Source organism: Equus przewalskii, chromosome 1, assembly GCF_037783145.1.
Source record: "Equus przewalskii isolate Varuska chromosome 1, EquPr2, whole genome shotgun sequence".
Classification (NCBI taxonomy): domain Eukaryota; kingdom Metazoa; phylum Chordata; class Mammalia; order Perissodactyla; family Equidae; genus Equus; species Equus przewalskii.
In genome coordinates this window covers 161,108,254-161,124,741 of record NC_091831.1, presented here as the reverse complement: position 1 = coordinate 161,124,741, position 16,488 = coordinate 161,108,254, and the positions used below count along the sequence as shown (strand labels likewise).

Below are 16,488 nucleotides of genomic sequence, written 5' to 3'. Positions count from 1 at the left end.
AAATTTCCCTTATCTCCTGACCGCATTTAGGCTGGTCCATGTTGACTGCCTGGTAGAGTAACCCTGACCCTCAGGCCCCCTATTTTCCCTGCCTTTGGTGGCTTGTGGCTGCTGTAATTCCCATGGTTATTACAGGATGTAGAAGTACTAAGAGACACCGAAATAAAGACCCTGAGTTCTGGAAATTCTCTTTACTGCCCCCTTGTGTAAAAGTACCCCTACTTCCTCATGCCAATCAGGACTGATCACCCAACCAGTACAGTAAGTCCTTCCTTTGCTTCCTGCTCCACTGTGGCCTGGTAGAAAAATGGCCAGGTGATATCTACCACTCCTGATCTGGGGAATCCTGTTCTCTACCACAAGTCACAATCCTGTCAGGTGACCTCACACAGCTACCCTCCTCTGGGTTCCTGTAACTGTTCTATGTCCTTGCCACTTTATCGTAGGCAGAGTAATGGCTCCCAAGGATACCCACATCCCAATTCTCAGAACTGGTGAGTATGTTAAGTTATATAGCAAGGGGAGAATTAAGGTTGCAGATGGAATTAAGATTGCTAATCATCTGACTTCAAAATAAGGAGCTTATTCTGGATTATCCAGGTTTGTCCAACGTAATCACAGGGGTCCTTTAAGTGTGGAAGAGGGAAGCAGAAGAGTCAGAAGTGGAGAAATGCATCATTAGAAAGACTGGACCAGCCATTGCTGGCTTTGAGTATGGAAGGGGGCCATGGGCCAAAGAATGCAGGCAGCCTCTGGAAGCTACAACAGGCAAGGAAACGATTCTTCCTAGAGCCTCCAGAAAGGAACGCAGTACTGTGGACACCTTGATCTGGGCCCAGTGAGACCAATTTCAGATATCTGACCCCTTAGAACTATAACATAAAAAATCTATGTTGTTTTAAACCACTAGATTTGTGGTAACTTTTTACAGCACCAATAGGAAAATAGTACAGTCATGCGTCACTTAACAGTGGGGATGCATTCTAAGAAACGCATTGTTAGGCAATTTCATCGTTGTGTGAATATCACAGATTGTACTCACACATACCTAGATGGTATAGCCTCCCTCGCACCTAGGCTCTATGGTACTAATCTTATGGGACCACCGTCAGATATGCTGTCCGTCATTGACCAAAACGACATTATGAAGCGTGTGACTGTAGGCCCCTTCAGACTTAGCCATGACAATGGTCCCCACTGTTGCAGGCCCCAGAGCACTGCACCATCCTAGTCACTTTCCTGAACCCCACCATACCTTTGACAAGTTTAATAAAATCACTATTTACAATTACCCAGTTTGAGTTCCTACCCACGTCCTGCTGAGGCTCTAAACTGATACACAGCCCAAAGCATTTTTGCCAGGATTTAAGCATCCTCAGCCACAGGAGGGGAGAACGAACTTGTCCAAAGAATGAAAGGGGCAGCTAATCAAAGTTCTTGCTGAGGTGTCCTAAAGCCACAGTAAAGAGCATAGCCCTCAAGTGGCCGATAAACCTAAGTGGAGATTCCTTCACCCTTCTCCTCCAAGTCCCCCCATCTCCCTTCCCAAGTCCCAAGGAAAGAACCCTGGACTAGAAATTGGGAGTTCTGGTTTAGAATCTGGTCTTCCCCCTTGAGTGTCTTTGGGAAGAGCAGCTAATTTCTCTAGGCCATGATTGCTTCATCTTTAAAGAGTAATAGTCCCTCAGCAAGCCATTCCATCTCTGACATTATTAATCTGTATAATTTAATTTTACCCTGGACATTCTATCCTCTCCCCTGTGCCCCATGGGACTTTAGCTTTCTTTGACAAGGTCCTCTTGGCTGCATTAGTTAGGGTATGTTGCAATAATAAACATTCCACGGTTCCATGTAAGACTCCAGGGCAGTTCCAGCTCAGGACAGTTGGGTTGAGGATGGGGGTAGGAGTTTTGCTCCATAAAGTCACTTGGGTACCCAGATTGATGGCAATTCTGCCATCTTCAACACGTGGCTTTCAAGATTGATGTGGTTGTTTCCATCCCAGTCAAGCAGAAGGAAAAAAGAGGCTGGGGGAGAATTTTTGGGAGTATTTACGGGCCGGGATTGGATGTAGCATTCATCCCAGCTGCTCTCATCCCATTGTTTAGGACTCAGTCACGTGGCCACATCTAACTGCAAGGCAGAGGATATAGCTTGGAGCCTAGGAAAGAAAGAATCAGTGGATTCCGGTAAACAGCTAGGCGTCCCTGCCAGAAAAGCTCACACTGAACTCCTTCATCTCCCAACCCAAACCCTTACACAGCTGGCTCCTGCCTCCCTCTCTGATCTAACCTAGTCTCCTGGCACACCGCCTCTCACTGACCATACCCCTAGTCTCATGGGCCTTCCTTCAATTCCCGAATCCCACGCCTGTGCACAGTGCTCTTTCTTCTGCCTGGCGCACTCTTCTCGCCAGGCCTGGCTCTTTCTCATCATTTAAGTCACAGCTCCCTCATCACCTCCTCAAGAGACCTTCTCTTGATCATCCTAGGTAATGTCGTCCCCACCTCCTGGACACTTCTATGGCATTGCCCTGTTGAGAATTAATGGCTGAGTCTTCCAGAATTGAAGAAATACACCAAATATCGAGCAACATAATTAAAAATAAATCCTCGCCCTAGCTGGAGAGATCAGAGTGCAATTACAGAACATCAAAGAGAAAGAACGACTTGAAAGAATTTCAAAAGCGTTAGTTCAGCAAAAACGAAAATGAACCAAAAGGAGGAAAAAGAGGCAAGAAGCAGCAGTGGGCCAAGAGAGCAATAAAACATGTTGGCAAATCTAATCCGTGATTGATAGTAAATTTTAACCATTGAGAGGTTAAAAGCATGGAGGAATTAAAATACTAAACTATAATGTGGAAGTTAGGAGGAAAGATTGCAGAGGGAAATTAAGACACTGTGTCTTCAGTGGAGGAGAATTACCATTTTAATTAACTTTTGACTTTTATAGAAAAATGTAGTTAGGTATGCATCTTAAAAAAGTTTCACCTCCAGGCCAGCCTGGTGGGATAGTGATTAAGTTCACACGCTCCACTTCAGCAGCCCAGGGTTCATGGGTTCGGATCCCCAGCGTGGACCTACACACCGCTCAGCGAGCCATATTGTGCTGGGATCCCACATAAAAATAGATGACGATCGGCACAGATGTTAGCTCAGCGACAATCTTCCTCAAGCAAAAAAAAAGCTTCACCTAACCACAAACACAGATGTAGAAACTGAATGTATTACTTCTAACCAATAAAAGAACCAAGAAAACTTCATTAATTCAGCAGAAGTCAAGAAATGAGAAGAGAAAAAAAAAAGAAGTAGGGAAGAGAAGCTTAGTAAAGAAGAAATAAGTCCAAATATGAGGAACTACAAAAAAATGCAAGCAAGTTAAGTCACCTATTTAAAAATCAGGTGAATCAGATTAGCTTTTTAAAAAATCCAGCTAAATGCTGTTTGAAGAGACAAGCCTTAAACAAAATCCCTCAGAAAGGTTGCAAACAGAAAGCTCATTGATTCTTTTGGCTTCACCCGTGACTTCCAGGGGAATGACCCCTGTGGAAACCATGCCAGTACCTGCAGCAACAGGTCAAAGATAAGAAGCCCATTGTTCGTGGAGGACAGGGCGGTAACTATGGATGACTGTGAAGTGGGTCAGTCAGTTCAGACTGTGCTTTCTTTTCTGACAAGAGAGTGTAGCAACTCGAAAGGTGTTGCTGAGGAAGGACAATTGATAATGGCCCATAAATAAAATGACAGGCATTGGCAAAAATCCATCTCCAGTAGCATGGGAGACAATTAAGCAGACAGTTTGGATGTGAATTTTGTCTTATGTGGGTATGAACCTCCTCCTGAGTTTTAGGAATAACTCAGCAAGTTCTTTATCCTCGCCACGCCTGTTTCTTCACCCATAGAATAAAGACAGTGAAGCCACCCCTCTGATTTTGGGGGAAGACTGAATGAGATGACAGTGCCTGGACATGGTAAGCCTTTGGCAAATAGCAGCTAGTATTGATCACTAAGATAAAACCTGATAACCCTGCACTGCCCTTCCCAGGGGGCAATGCCTCGAGGGCCATCTCAGCCCAGGGCCTAGTTCTCAACTTTGATGGTCCAGAAACTCATTTTCTCCCCCCAAGGAAACAAATTGGTAAAACCAAAATTACAAGCAACTGACGTGCAAACCCAAAGATAATTTATTTGTTTTAAGGTTGTATAAGCGCCAAGTAGACAGTTTCTCCCCAGACTCAAGAAATTTTCCTTTCTCTCATCCGCTCCTTCTCCTGGGACGTCAGGTTCACAGTGTGGCAGGACCACTGAATTCACAGTTTCCTTGAAGGTCCTCTGTAGGGGATCGAGAGTAGCCTCTGTGCCTTTGCTTTTGGTGTCTTCTCCTCCAGGGCAGCCTCTTTGTGTTAGGATTCACTTCTCCTGTGACAGAAAGAAGGGCGCCCTGTGCCCCAACCGGAGCACAGCTCCACCTCCACCATCCGACCTCCCCATCTCCCCACCCCCCTCCCCATTTCTCACACTGAACACTGCAGATAGGGCTCCTTATGCATGTGCTTTGGGGGTGGGAGGGAGCAGTTGGGAGTATTCCTCCTAACTTGAGCTTAATCCCTGGTAGGATTCAGTCATGCCGGGGCATGCAGGGCCACCTAGGGCCTTCTTTTGTAAGAGATTGGATGTTAAAGGCACAAAAGAGCACTGGGCACCATGGGAGGGAATTAGGAGCACAGAGCAGAGTCTGTCTGGAAGAGTTATCTTCTCGCTCAGACTCACCACAGAGAGTGATGGTGCTGTTATCACTATGACCTCTGGGAGACACAACTTCACTCCATACTGCTACCCAGTGACCAAGTGCCACATTCAAAACCTTGGAGGGGGCCGGCCCGGTCCCGCAGCTGTTAAGTGCTCACATTCTGCTTTGGCGGCCTGGGGTTCGCCAGTTCGGATCCTGGGTGCGGACATGGCCCCGCTTGGCACGCCATGCTGTGGTAGGCGTCCCACATATAAAGTAGAGGAAGGTGGACACGGATGTTAGCTCAGGGCCAATCTTCCTCAGCAAAGAGAGGAGGATTGGCAGCATATGTTAGCTCAGGGCTAATCTTCCTCAAAAACAAAACAAAACAAAAAAAACCTTGGATGGATTCTCCCCCACAGAGTACAGCCTTTTGGGGAAGGTGTCCATGAGACACAGCTTACATTGACAGCTAAGAGGACATGCAGGATGACATCAGTAGGTGTGGTGGCCAGCCTCCAAGATGGCCCCAGTGGTCCCTGCCTCTTGGTATTCATGTGCTTGTCTCCTCCCACGTGTACCATGGTTGATCCATGTGACCAACAGCTTATGGCAGGAGCATGGCATGTCACTTCCAAGGCTATGTCATAAAAGACATGATGGCTTCTTCCTTGCTCCCTCAAATCACTTGCTCAGGGGAAAGCCAGTTGCCATGTCTTGAACAGCCCTATGGAAAATACTACTTGGTAAGAAACTGAGGTCTCCTGACAACGACCTGAGAGAAACTGAGGCTCAGCTACGTAAGAAAGCCCTATTGGGAGTGAATCCCCAAGCCCCAGTCAAGCCTTCAGATGGCTGCAGCCCTGTGCAACACCTTGACTGCAATTTCATGGGAGATCCTGAGGCAGAACCATCCAGCTAAGCCAGCCCTGGATTCCTGGCCTCAGAAACTATCTGATAATAAATGTGTTGTTTTAATAGTTAAAATGTCCATACTTCCTAAGCAATCTACAGATTCAATACAATCTTTATCAAAGTTCCAATGACATTTTTCACAGAAATAGAACAAAGAATCCTAAAATTTATGTAGAACAAAAAAGACTCTGAATAGCCAAAGGAATCCTGAGATTAAAAGAAGAAAGCTGGAGGTATCACACTCCCTGATTTCAGAATACACTACAAAGCTATAGTAATCAAAACAGCATGGTAGTGGCAGAAAAAAGACACAAAAATCAGTGAAACAGAATCAAGAGCCCAGAAATAAACCCACACATCTATGGACAGCTAATTTTCGACAGGGGCACCAAGACCATACAATGGAAAAAGGAGAGTCTCTTCAGTGAATGGTGCTGGGGAAACTGGACAGCCACATGCAAAAGAATGAAAGTAGACCATTATCTTACACCATGAACAAAAATTAACTCAAAATGGATTAAAGACTTGAATGTAAGACCTGAAACCATAAAATTCCTAGAAGAAAACATAGGCAGTACGCCTTTCGACATTAGTCTTAGCAGCATATTTTCAAATACTCTGTCTGAACAGGCAAGGAAAACAAAAGAAAAAATAAACAAGTGGGACTACATCAAACTAAAAAGCTTCTACACAGCGAAGGAAACCATCGACAAAACGAAAAGACAACCTAACAATTGGGAGGAGATATTTGCAACCATCTATCTGATAAGAGGTTAACATCCAAAATATACAAAGAACTCGTACATCTCAACAAGAAAAAAACAAACAACTGAATTAAAAAATGAGCAAAAGATCTGAACAGACATTTTTCCAAAGAAGGTATACAGATGGCCAACAGGTACATGAAAAGATATTCAATATCATTAACTGTCAGGGAAATGCAAATCAAAACTACAATGAAATATCACCTCACGCCCGTGAGAAAGGCTACAATTAACAAGAAAGAAATAACAAGTATTGGAGAAGTTGTGGAGAAAAGGGAACTCTCATACACTGCTGGTGGGAATGCAAACTGGTGCAGCCACTGTGGAAAACAGTATGCAGATTCCTCAAAAAATTGAGAATAGAACTACCATATGATCCAGCTATTCCACTGCTGGGTATTTATCCAAAGAACACACGTAAAGATACATGCACCCCTATGTTCATTGCAGCATTATTCACAATAACCAAGACTTGGAAACAACCTAAGTGCCCATCAAAGGACGAATAGATAAAGAAGATGTGGTATATATACACAATGGAATACTACTCAGCCACAAAAAAGATGAAATCTTGCCATTTGTGACAACATGGTTGGAATTTGAGGGTATTATGCTAAGTGAAATAAGGCAGACAGAGAAAGTCAAATAACATATGATCTCACTCATAAATAGAAGATAAAAACAACAGTAACAACAACAAACAAACACACAGATACAGATTAGATTGTTGGCTACCAGAGGAGAAGAGGGAGGGGGAGATCGAAAGGGGTGACTGGGCACATGTGTATGGTCATGGATAGTAATTAAACTTTGAGTGGTGAACATGATGTAATCTACACAGAAATCGAAATATAATGATGTACACATGAGATTTATATGTTATAAACCAATGTTACCCCAAAATAAATAAATATGCTCTCCAAAGAAGTGTGTTGTTTTAAACCACTGCCCCAACAGATAATAACAATCTTCTAGCACAACAGTAAACAAACGGAGTTTAATGTGGTAAATCCTACTGCATAATTATGGACAAAACTCTAAATGTGTGTAATGGAAAGTAAATGTTTAATAATACTAAGATACATTCAATATCATGGAGGGGGGAAGTGTATTATCCAAGAGCCGTACTGGGAGGATTTATGCGATTTCTTTGGAGAACGCCGATCCTTTCTCACTCCATCTCCAGGGAGAGGACAGGACGCCACTTTCCAACAGAACCCGTGAATCCTGAGAGGGGCTCCCAGGGCACACTGGAGAGCTGGGTGTGTGTTCTCTGCAGCTGCAGGGAGATCCTCGACTCTCCCTAACTCAGGCCTGAGAAAGTGAAGCCGCCTGTGGCCACAGGACAGGGGACCTGCCTTCCCAGGGCTTGCTGGAGGGTTGAGGATTTTCCACGGAACAGGTGTTTGCCGCTCAGCAGAGGGGAAGCCAGGCTGCAGCATCTCAAGTTCTTCCCAAGAGGACCACGAGGAGAGTGAAGAGGCCCCGACTGTTGGTGTTCTGTGGACCACCGGACCGGAGCTGGGGCAGGGTAGGGGGCAGCAGCCAGAGCAACAGAAGCCAGGGGAGGGGGGGAGGGGGAGAGGAAGAGAAAGGGAAAGAGGGAAGGAAAAGAAGCCTTACCTGTGAATGGAGGGTGAAGAGCTGATTATTATCTTGGTTGGGCATTTCATTAAGTTTTTTTATTGTGAGGGTTTTTGCGCATATAGAAGGTGCCTATCACCTAGATTTAATGATTGTTAAAGTTCATGTACTTGCTTCATCTTTTTTTCCTGAGGTATTATCGCCTAGATTGCAGACATCTGGCATTTCACATTTCTGGATGCCTCAGGCTGCCTTTCCAGAGAACAGGGACGTTTTCATGCATGCCACAGGGACACTGTCACACCTAGTAGGGTTAATGGTGATTCTTGGTGCCTGATACATATATATTTTCCCTAACTGCCTCCAAGATGTTTCTTTTATATATATATGTAGTTGGTTTGTTCATGGCCAGAAAGATAAACTGGAAACTTAACTTCCAACATGAAGCTATTATTTGTGACTTAAAGTGACACAAGAGTGTTCCCAAAGAATGAGCAGAATTCCATTCAGGAGTGGTGGAATTTTATCCTCTCATTGCTGCTGAATAAATCTGAAAGAAATGACAGGAAACAAGGGGAAAATGTGTATTTTCATAATTTCAAAAAAAGAGAGAAGTTTATATTTTGTGAAAGTGACAGACACTGCTAGAAAGATGCTCTAATAAGCTTATTCGCATCTTTGTAACCCAGATGTTTAAACACTGCATAGGAATCTCATACATCGCTGATGTGTGTGTAAATTCGTACAGACTGTATGCAGGGCGATGTGGCAGTATCTATCAAAATTTTAAAAGCATACACTCTTTGATCCAGCAAGTTCTTCCTTAGGAATTTATTCTGTACATATCCTTGCCGTGTGAAATGACTAAGCAAAAGGATATACCTGGCAGCACTGTCTGTAACAGAAGAAGACTGGAAACAATCTTAAAGGTCCATCAGTGAGAGATTAGTTTTATATATATATATAAACGTACATATGTGTTATATATTACACATGGTATATATTACATATACTATATAGGTATATGAGTATTCCACCACAGGAATACTATAGAATGCTCTAGGCCAGCAGAAAGAATGAGGCTATGTGTACAGATGGACTATTAAGTGGAAAACAGTGAAGTGAAGAACAGGCTGCTGAGTACATGTGCTGGTACCATAGCATTGCTGAGTACACGTGCTGGTACCATAGCATCGCTTACCCTCCTTACCCACCCTCCCTCTCCCCAGCCCCACTCTCTGCCCGAGAGTGACCTCTGTAAACCCCATCAGCAGATTGTCTTGTTCTCTGGCTCAGGTTGAGTTCAGCCCTTGGGGTGCTGCAGCAACAGAACAGGGGGAGGGAAGAGAGTCAGGAATTTCTGCCCTTGGCATCTTCCCTGGGATGCCCCAGCTTGCCGTGTCACTCACACTGAGTCACTGTGCCATCTTACTCAACTGTTGCTGGCCCTGCTTATTGCACTGTCCCCTTTGCCTTATTTACATCCTGCCTGCACATAGGCAAACAGTCCATTCAACAAACTCCACTCAAATGACTCACTTGATGTGGGCCATCTGTTTTCTGTGAGGACTCTGACTGACGCACTATGTTAGCACTTCCATAAAAATAAAGTGTGTGTGCTGAGGAGGGGGACGCGTGCACTTCCGTATGGCTAGAACATCTCTGGAAAGCTGCACGAGAAACTGCTGACAGTGGTGCCTCTAGGAAGGCAGCTGGGTGGCTGGGGTGGGGAGCGAGAGGAAGGGATATCCATCGTTACTGTAAACTGCTTTGTTCCTTTTGCATTTTGTACTATATGCGTGTATTACTTATTCGAAAATAAATTTTAATTCAATTTTTTAGAAAATAATAAAGACCACAGAGGGACTTAGTGCCAAAAGGCTTCACATGCAGCTGTCTCTGCAGCACCAGATCCCTTCTTCCCCAGGAGTGGCTGCCCTTCCCAGCAGAGTCTCCAAGCACCCGCTGAACAAAGAAAGAAAGAACAAAGGCCTGATGAACAGGCTCCTTCCACTACACGCTACAGACAAGAGGTGCAATATTTTGAAAAGAACTTGGTGCATTAGCTCTTAGACCATTTTCTTTTTTTTTTTAAAGATTTTATTTTTTTTCTTTTTCTCCCCAAAGCCCCCTGGTACACAGTTGTGTGTTTTTTTAGATATGGGTCCTTCTAGTTGTGGTATGTGGGATGCCACCTCAGCATGGCTTGATGAGCCGTGCCATGTCCGCGCCCAGGATTCGAACCGGGGAAACCCTGGGCCGCCAAAGCAGAGCGCAGGAACTTAACTACTCGGTCACGGAGCCAGCCCCGCTCTTAGACCATTTTCTGATACTCATTGGCAAGGTAGGAGTTCAGGCTAATAGCAGTAATTCCACAACCGTCATCAGCGTGTGTGTCAGCCACACCTTGTCCCTCCCCTGCGGACATCAGAGGCACAGTGACCAGGATAACTCTGCTCTGGATTTTCACTTTCACATAGGTCAACCATTTAAGCCCTCTCTGACATTCCTGCCACCCTATGGAGCCCAAACCAGCCTTGACCTGGTTGAGTCACAGCAACCCAGCCTGGAGTCTAGCTGGAAGACCACACAGGAGGGCCCCGCCCACCTCTTCTGGGCTTGGCTCTTTCTCCTCCTGCTCCTCAGCCATGGCTGGCCCATCACCAGCAATGTCTCTATTTTTATCATGCCCATTATTCTGCAATGCTCTTCATTTCACCTCATTATCGTTGGCAGGTCATCTGGAGGCTTCGTCGCCCAGGAGACAGGGAGGGAGTCTGCACACTCAGCTGTCTTCCCAGGCATGGCTAACCTGTCATCTGACAATACACTGTTGGGTCTCTCTCCTCTGGTTGTAGAGTGACCGCCAGAGCCCATCAGTTGTTCTGGCTCTTCCTCCTTCCAGAAGTGTCTTGTTCAATTACAGTTTCCTCCATTGATCCATCTCTGCTTAAACAGAAAGGGAGAAACGTATCTATATTTTATAGACAGATATACAATTGATAGAGAAAACAGAACATCCATATGCATGCTCTGTAGGAACATTTTGGGGGAGAAAAATGTCTCGAGGTAAGTGACTGCATATGAGCAGCATGTGGAATAGAAACACTCTTGCCCTGAGGAGCATGTCACTGCTACTTCTCCAGCCATCGTGGCGGGAGGGCTGTGGCCAGAAGAGAAGTCCCCAAAGCACATTTGCATAAAGGTCCCCAGTACTTTTGCTCCAGACTCCACTGTAGCAACTGGAACAGGTCAGGGTCTCAAGGTGGTAGCCACAGGGAAAAGGAGGGGCAGGTCACTGCTGTTGAGAGGAACTGACACCCTTTGTCTCTGTCCTCATCACTATTTCCACCTGAGAGTCCTGCCCCTCCCTGCTTATACCCTGCTCTCCTGTGACGGGGACAGAGGGCCCCAAGCCTCAAGCCCTCATACCTGGGCCTCTTGGAGCTGCTCCTGCTCATCCTTGCAACATGATCTCAAAGGTCATTTCTTTAGTGAACACCTCCCGGACCCCTGCCCTCCATTCCCTGAAGAAGTTAAAGGTGCTTTCCTCTGAGGTCCTACACCACTTCATTCTGGAGTTGTTATGGTTGGTAGTCCACTGTCTGACTCTCCCACTGCTTTTGTATCACCAAACTTTGCTGGGTGACTGACACACAGAACACAGCTTAGCTGAATAGCACTGAACCCCGAGTGATTAGAGATGATTATGAAAAGCATCTAACAATTGTTGGCTTGCTTTGGACCAGGCACCGTGCTGAGAACTTCACAGGCACAAACCCCTCAATCCTCACCACAACCCAAGAGGTCGGTGCTGTTGCTCCGCATCCTACAGAGGAGGAGACTGGAAGGGGGTAAGCAGCCTACTCAAGGCCATGTGGGTAGAAACCGATAGAAACTGGACTTAAATCCAAGTCTGTCTGATTCTACAGCATTTACTCATTTCTTAAACTTTTTAAATTCAAAAATAATACCCGCATATGGCAAGGAATAAGAAGAATCCCAACTCCATTAAAGGATAAAAAGTAAGTGACCCTCCAGGTCAACAGTCCCATTCCCAGAACCAACCACTGTTGTCAGCTTCCTTTTTCTTTCCAAAAATAGTCTGTGCATCTGCCCCCCTAAAGATTTGCTTTGACTGCACACTCAGTAGCATAGGCGACATACTGTTCTATACTCTGCTTTCTTCCCATTTAACTTGTATCTTGGAGCTTGTTCCATTATCAGTGCTTACAGACATGTGCATATTCTTTTTTTTTTTTTTTTTTTAAAGATTTTATTTTTTCCTTTTTCTCCCCAAGCCCCCCGGTACATAGTTGTATATTCTTCGTTGTGGGTTCTTCTAGTTGTGGCATGTGGGACGCTGCCTCAGCGTGGTCTGATGAGCAGTGCCATGTCTGCGCCCAGGATTCGAACCAACGAAACACTGGGCCGCCTGCAGCGGAGCGCGCGAACTTAACCACTCGGCCACGGGGCCAGCCCCATGTGCATATTCTTTTTAACAGATACAGAATATTCCATAAATGGATACACTATAACTTATTTATCATCCCTGAAGACAGGCATTTAGGTGGTTAGCTATCTTTTGCTACTATACATGGGGCTATAAAGTGTATCCTTGTCTGTAAGTCTTGACACTATTATAATATATTACATGTCAACCCTTGGGCCTTCTGGAATTTTTGGCCTAACAAATGAGGTAGGGGTCCAGTAAAGATGTTGGCCACTATGCTCTACTAGGGCCAAATATTTACCCGGCACAGAGTAGTTGCTTGTAAATGGTTGCCAGTGATGATGGTGATGATGATAACCACAGCAGCATCCACTGTAGCACACTGCCAGGATATGGTTGCTGAGTATATGAGCATGCAGCTAATTCACAGCGTTAAGGATGACTACCTGGAAGTCTTCTATCCCTCAGAGTGACTAAGTCCTAAAAGTCACCTACCCATCAGAATGAATGAGTTGGCAAAACTTCCTACGAGCACGTCTTGACGTGGGGAGGGGAGAAAGAGATCACACGAACACAGTGGTGGGACACACCAAACTGTGATGACCCAGGATGGAGGTGTCTCTGAAGACAAAATGGGTGATTTGTGTAAGGCATTCCTTGTGGGCTGGTTCAGAAGAACCGCTGTTAGCAGATGCAGGCTAATTGGGATGGTCGAGGGCTGGAGGGAACGGAGGCACATACTTGTGTTAGGCGAGGAGATGGGCAAGGAGGCAAGGCCAGCAGGGCTCACACCAGAGCTCTGAACACGGAACTGACCCTTTGGTTATAGGAGAACATAAAGGGCCTAGGGTGGGCAGTTGGAGGCATGTGTTCTGTGCTTGGTGGACAGAAGATGGAGGATGCCACAAGAGAGAAATATAAGCTGGGAACCCCATCAACTATAAGGATTGTCTGAGGAAGATGCTCTCTTATCCAGATGGGTTGAAGGAAAACTCCACCAGCTGGGGATCCCTGGGAGAGGAGGATGAACAGCTCTGGGGTGGGATTGCCACTCCCCAGAATCAGTGGAAGAGCAGGGCAGAGGCTGCTCCTTGCTCTGGAGTTGATGAGAACAAGCAAACGCCCAGCTGGGCAGGGGTGGGGGCCTCTACCAAGTATAACTAAACAGTAATGTGTGTTCCAAAGCTCTGTATGAGGACTTGGCAATAAGACATCATAATAACAGCTCATGTCTGTCGTAAACCAGGCCCCGGTGTTAACTCATTTAATCCTCCTAATAGTCTTGCAAGTTTATCCCCATTTCACACATAAGAAAACTGAGTCTCAGAGAGGTTGACCCTCCAGAACTGGAGTCATGTAAATTGCATCTGTTATCAAAGTTTGGCCGTCAGTTTAGCCCTGCAGGATGCTCTTACAGGTCGCCTGCTGCCCCCTAAGAGGTATCCTTCACAAACATAGCCCCCAGCAGGATGATCAGGCCTGAGGCCATATCTGTGACTTTCCTAAGCCACTCCAGGAACAAGCAGATCTCAGTACCACTCTGCTCCTCCCCGGCCCTCTGGGAGGAGGGATGAGGTAGAGACACAGCTCTTCTCTGAATAATCCAACCACGGAACAGTGGGAGGAAGAGCACTGGACTGGGAGTCAGGAAGCCCAGGCCAGGTGACAGATGGAGAGGAGAGAGAGCCCCAAAGGAAAGAAGGAGAAGGGTGAGGCCCTTGACCCAGCTCTGCAAAGTAACCAGCTATGGGCTGAACACAGAAGTCACTGGATTCATCTATGTCTGGCAGGCTCAGCAGGAGTCAGGAAATACTGGGGACAAGGAGAGAGGGTGTGGCAGGCCTTTGGCCTCATACCACAAATAAACCTCACCCATTGGATAAGCCGGCTGTCCCAGCAGGGCAATCACGACTTGCTTTACTTCAGCTTGGTAGCAAGTCCTTTGTTCCCATCATCCTGGGAGGGGTGGGTGGTTTCTGCAGAAAAGCCCTTATTTAGTCATGGGTCATCTCCTAGGGGTGTGCTGCTTCCTCCTCCCCGCCCTGCTCCCCACTCAGGCTTAAACAGATTTGCCCTGCTCTGGCTTTGTCCTGTCTCCAGGCACCAGGCACAGACCAGCAAAATGTGGAGTCAGGAAAAGAACAAAGCCGACTGACTGCCTTCAGCAGCCCAAGACCTCAACATCACCAGGCCCAGGCTCACCCATCACACCCATCCCAGCTCACTGCTCCCAGAGAGGAAGGCAGCAAAGAGTCAAGGTGCCCCCTTTCATCAGCCGCCCTTGTGACAATCACATGTCTCTGTACTTGCTCTGGTCTGTGAGGTGCTTTGGAACTGTCCTTCCCACCCCCACAGGTTGTCATGGTGCCCGCTGCTCAGACTCTCCATTGGACGGAGCAGCAGACTGTCTCCATGGCAATAAAAAGAATCTGTGGAGAAAAGACATTGGCCTTGGAAATTAACTCACAGGCACACTCCTGGGAAATAAGCTCCTCTTGGGGGGTCAGGAGAGATTCCCCTCCTAGAGATGCAGCCCCTTAGCCACTCCACTGGCCTGGGAAGCCCAGCTTTCCAACGTTGGTGACATCGTCACCATAGAGGATGCCAACTCCAGATTCCTGGCTGCACCAGGAAAACCTGCAAGTGGAGGGAGTGTGGTTGAGACGGGAAACGCCTGCCCTTTTAGGGCTCCACCGCCAGCACCCTGCCCATGCTGTTTCTCCCCCTAGTCTCTCTCCCCCTCTGGCAGGACCCTGGGCCCACTCCTCCCCGCTGAAATGTGAGCTGATACAGCTGAAAACAATCCTCCTCTCCCCAAACACTTGTGTGTTATCACAGAACCTTTGATAACAAAACAAACAGCTCTCTGCTGGTCCACCAGCTCGTCGGGAGGCCCTTCTCTGTGCGCGTATGTGTCTTTCTCTTTATGAATCTTGGCTTTTGCACAGTTCAAGCTCACAGTACAGCAGAGAGCTCACTGGGGTTCTCTGAAACTCCTAGTCCCTCTCGAGACCGACACCCGCACACCTGGAATCAGGCTTCCTTCTCACCTCTGCTTAGTGGACCTGGGTGTCTTCTGAGACTTCTCACTTCCTAAAAACAAATCAAAAAGATCTTTATCAGATACACCTCAGTTCAAGGACCTGCTTTGCCGCTTATTTCACCGTGTGACTCTCTCCGCTTGAGTTGCTCCAAAAGCAGAGCCTAAGACAGGTAAATCCTCTGTGATACGATCTTGGGGCACAGAAGGGAAGGCGTGGGGACAGAGACACAGATCAGCGATGTGGCGGTCCTTGCTGTGGGCAACGGCGATTGATTCCACCTGGACCCACTGAGAAAGTACAGAATGCCTGTGGGATTTCTCCCTCTGCGGGGCCGAAATTGGACCCCACCGGCTCCTGCCCCCCACTGCATCAACCCTACACTGCAGACTCCCTGTGCACAGCCTGAGCGGGCCTTCCTGGAGTCAGACAAGCCACAGGGCAGAAAGCTGACGATTTGTGGTGTGTGTCTGAGGCTCCCGGGAACTGTCCCCCTGCGCCGTGGCCGACATCTGAGGTGGGCCGAGGGGATGCAGCCACACTCAGGCATGTTCCTGAACCCTGCTCAATCTCAGGCTCTCCACAGGCAAATGAGGCCAGGAACCGCCCTGCCTCACGGAGCTGCTACAATCTTTAAAAGAGAGAATTCCTGAGAAGCACTTAGCCCTGTGCCTGACCCAGAATAAAGGCTCAGCAGTGGCCCCTACTATTCTCTTCCTGTGACTGGAGACATCGGCGTCCCCTCTGTTGTGCTGTAAGGCCCTAAAAAGTCTATTCCCCACCCAACCCGCGTCCCTTTGGCAGGACCCAGATTGGATGGGACTGGAAGTGATGCAGGAGATGGATCCTGAGGAAGTGACCTGAGTTCCAGGGCCAGAAAACTCGGCCAAGAGTTTTTCCTTTAATTTCCAAAAGAAAGACAAACCTTTCTGGTGTGCATGAGGCCAAGAGGGCTGTTGCTCCCAAGTGGCCCTAGAAGCAAATCTTCTGCTCTTTTTCTAGA

General features: G+C 46.9%; 1 long non-coding RNA gene across 2 annotated transcripts; it reads right to left on the bottom strand.

Annotated features, from left to right (window-relative positions):
• Window positions 1-7,454: 7,454 nt before the first annotated feature.
• On the bottom strand, window positions 7,455-14,878 carry LOC139084324 (uncharacterized). 2 transcript variants are annotated; one of them, XR_011541678.1, is made up of 4 exons: window positions 14,647-14,878; window positions 12,746-14,420; window positions 10,711-10,937; window positions 7,455-8,541 (listed from the first exon to the last, which is right to left on the bottom strand). It is a non-coding gene; the product is annotated as an uncharacterized lncRNA (long non-coding RNA). The 2 variants fall into 2 exon arrangements; XR_011541677.1 differs by having other exon boundaries at window positions 12,746-14,878.
• Between the last annotated feature and the right edge of the window lie 1,610 nt (window positions 14,879-16,488).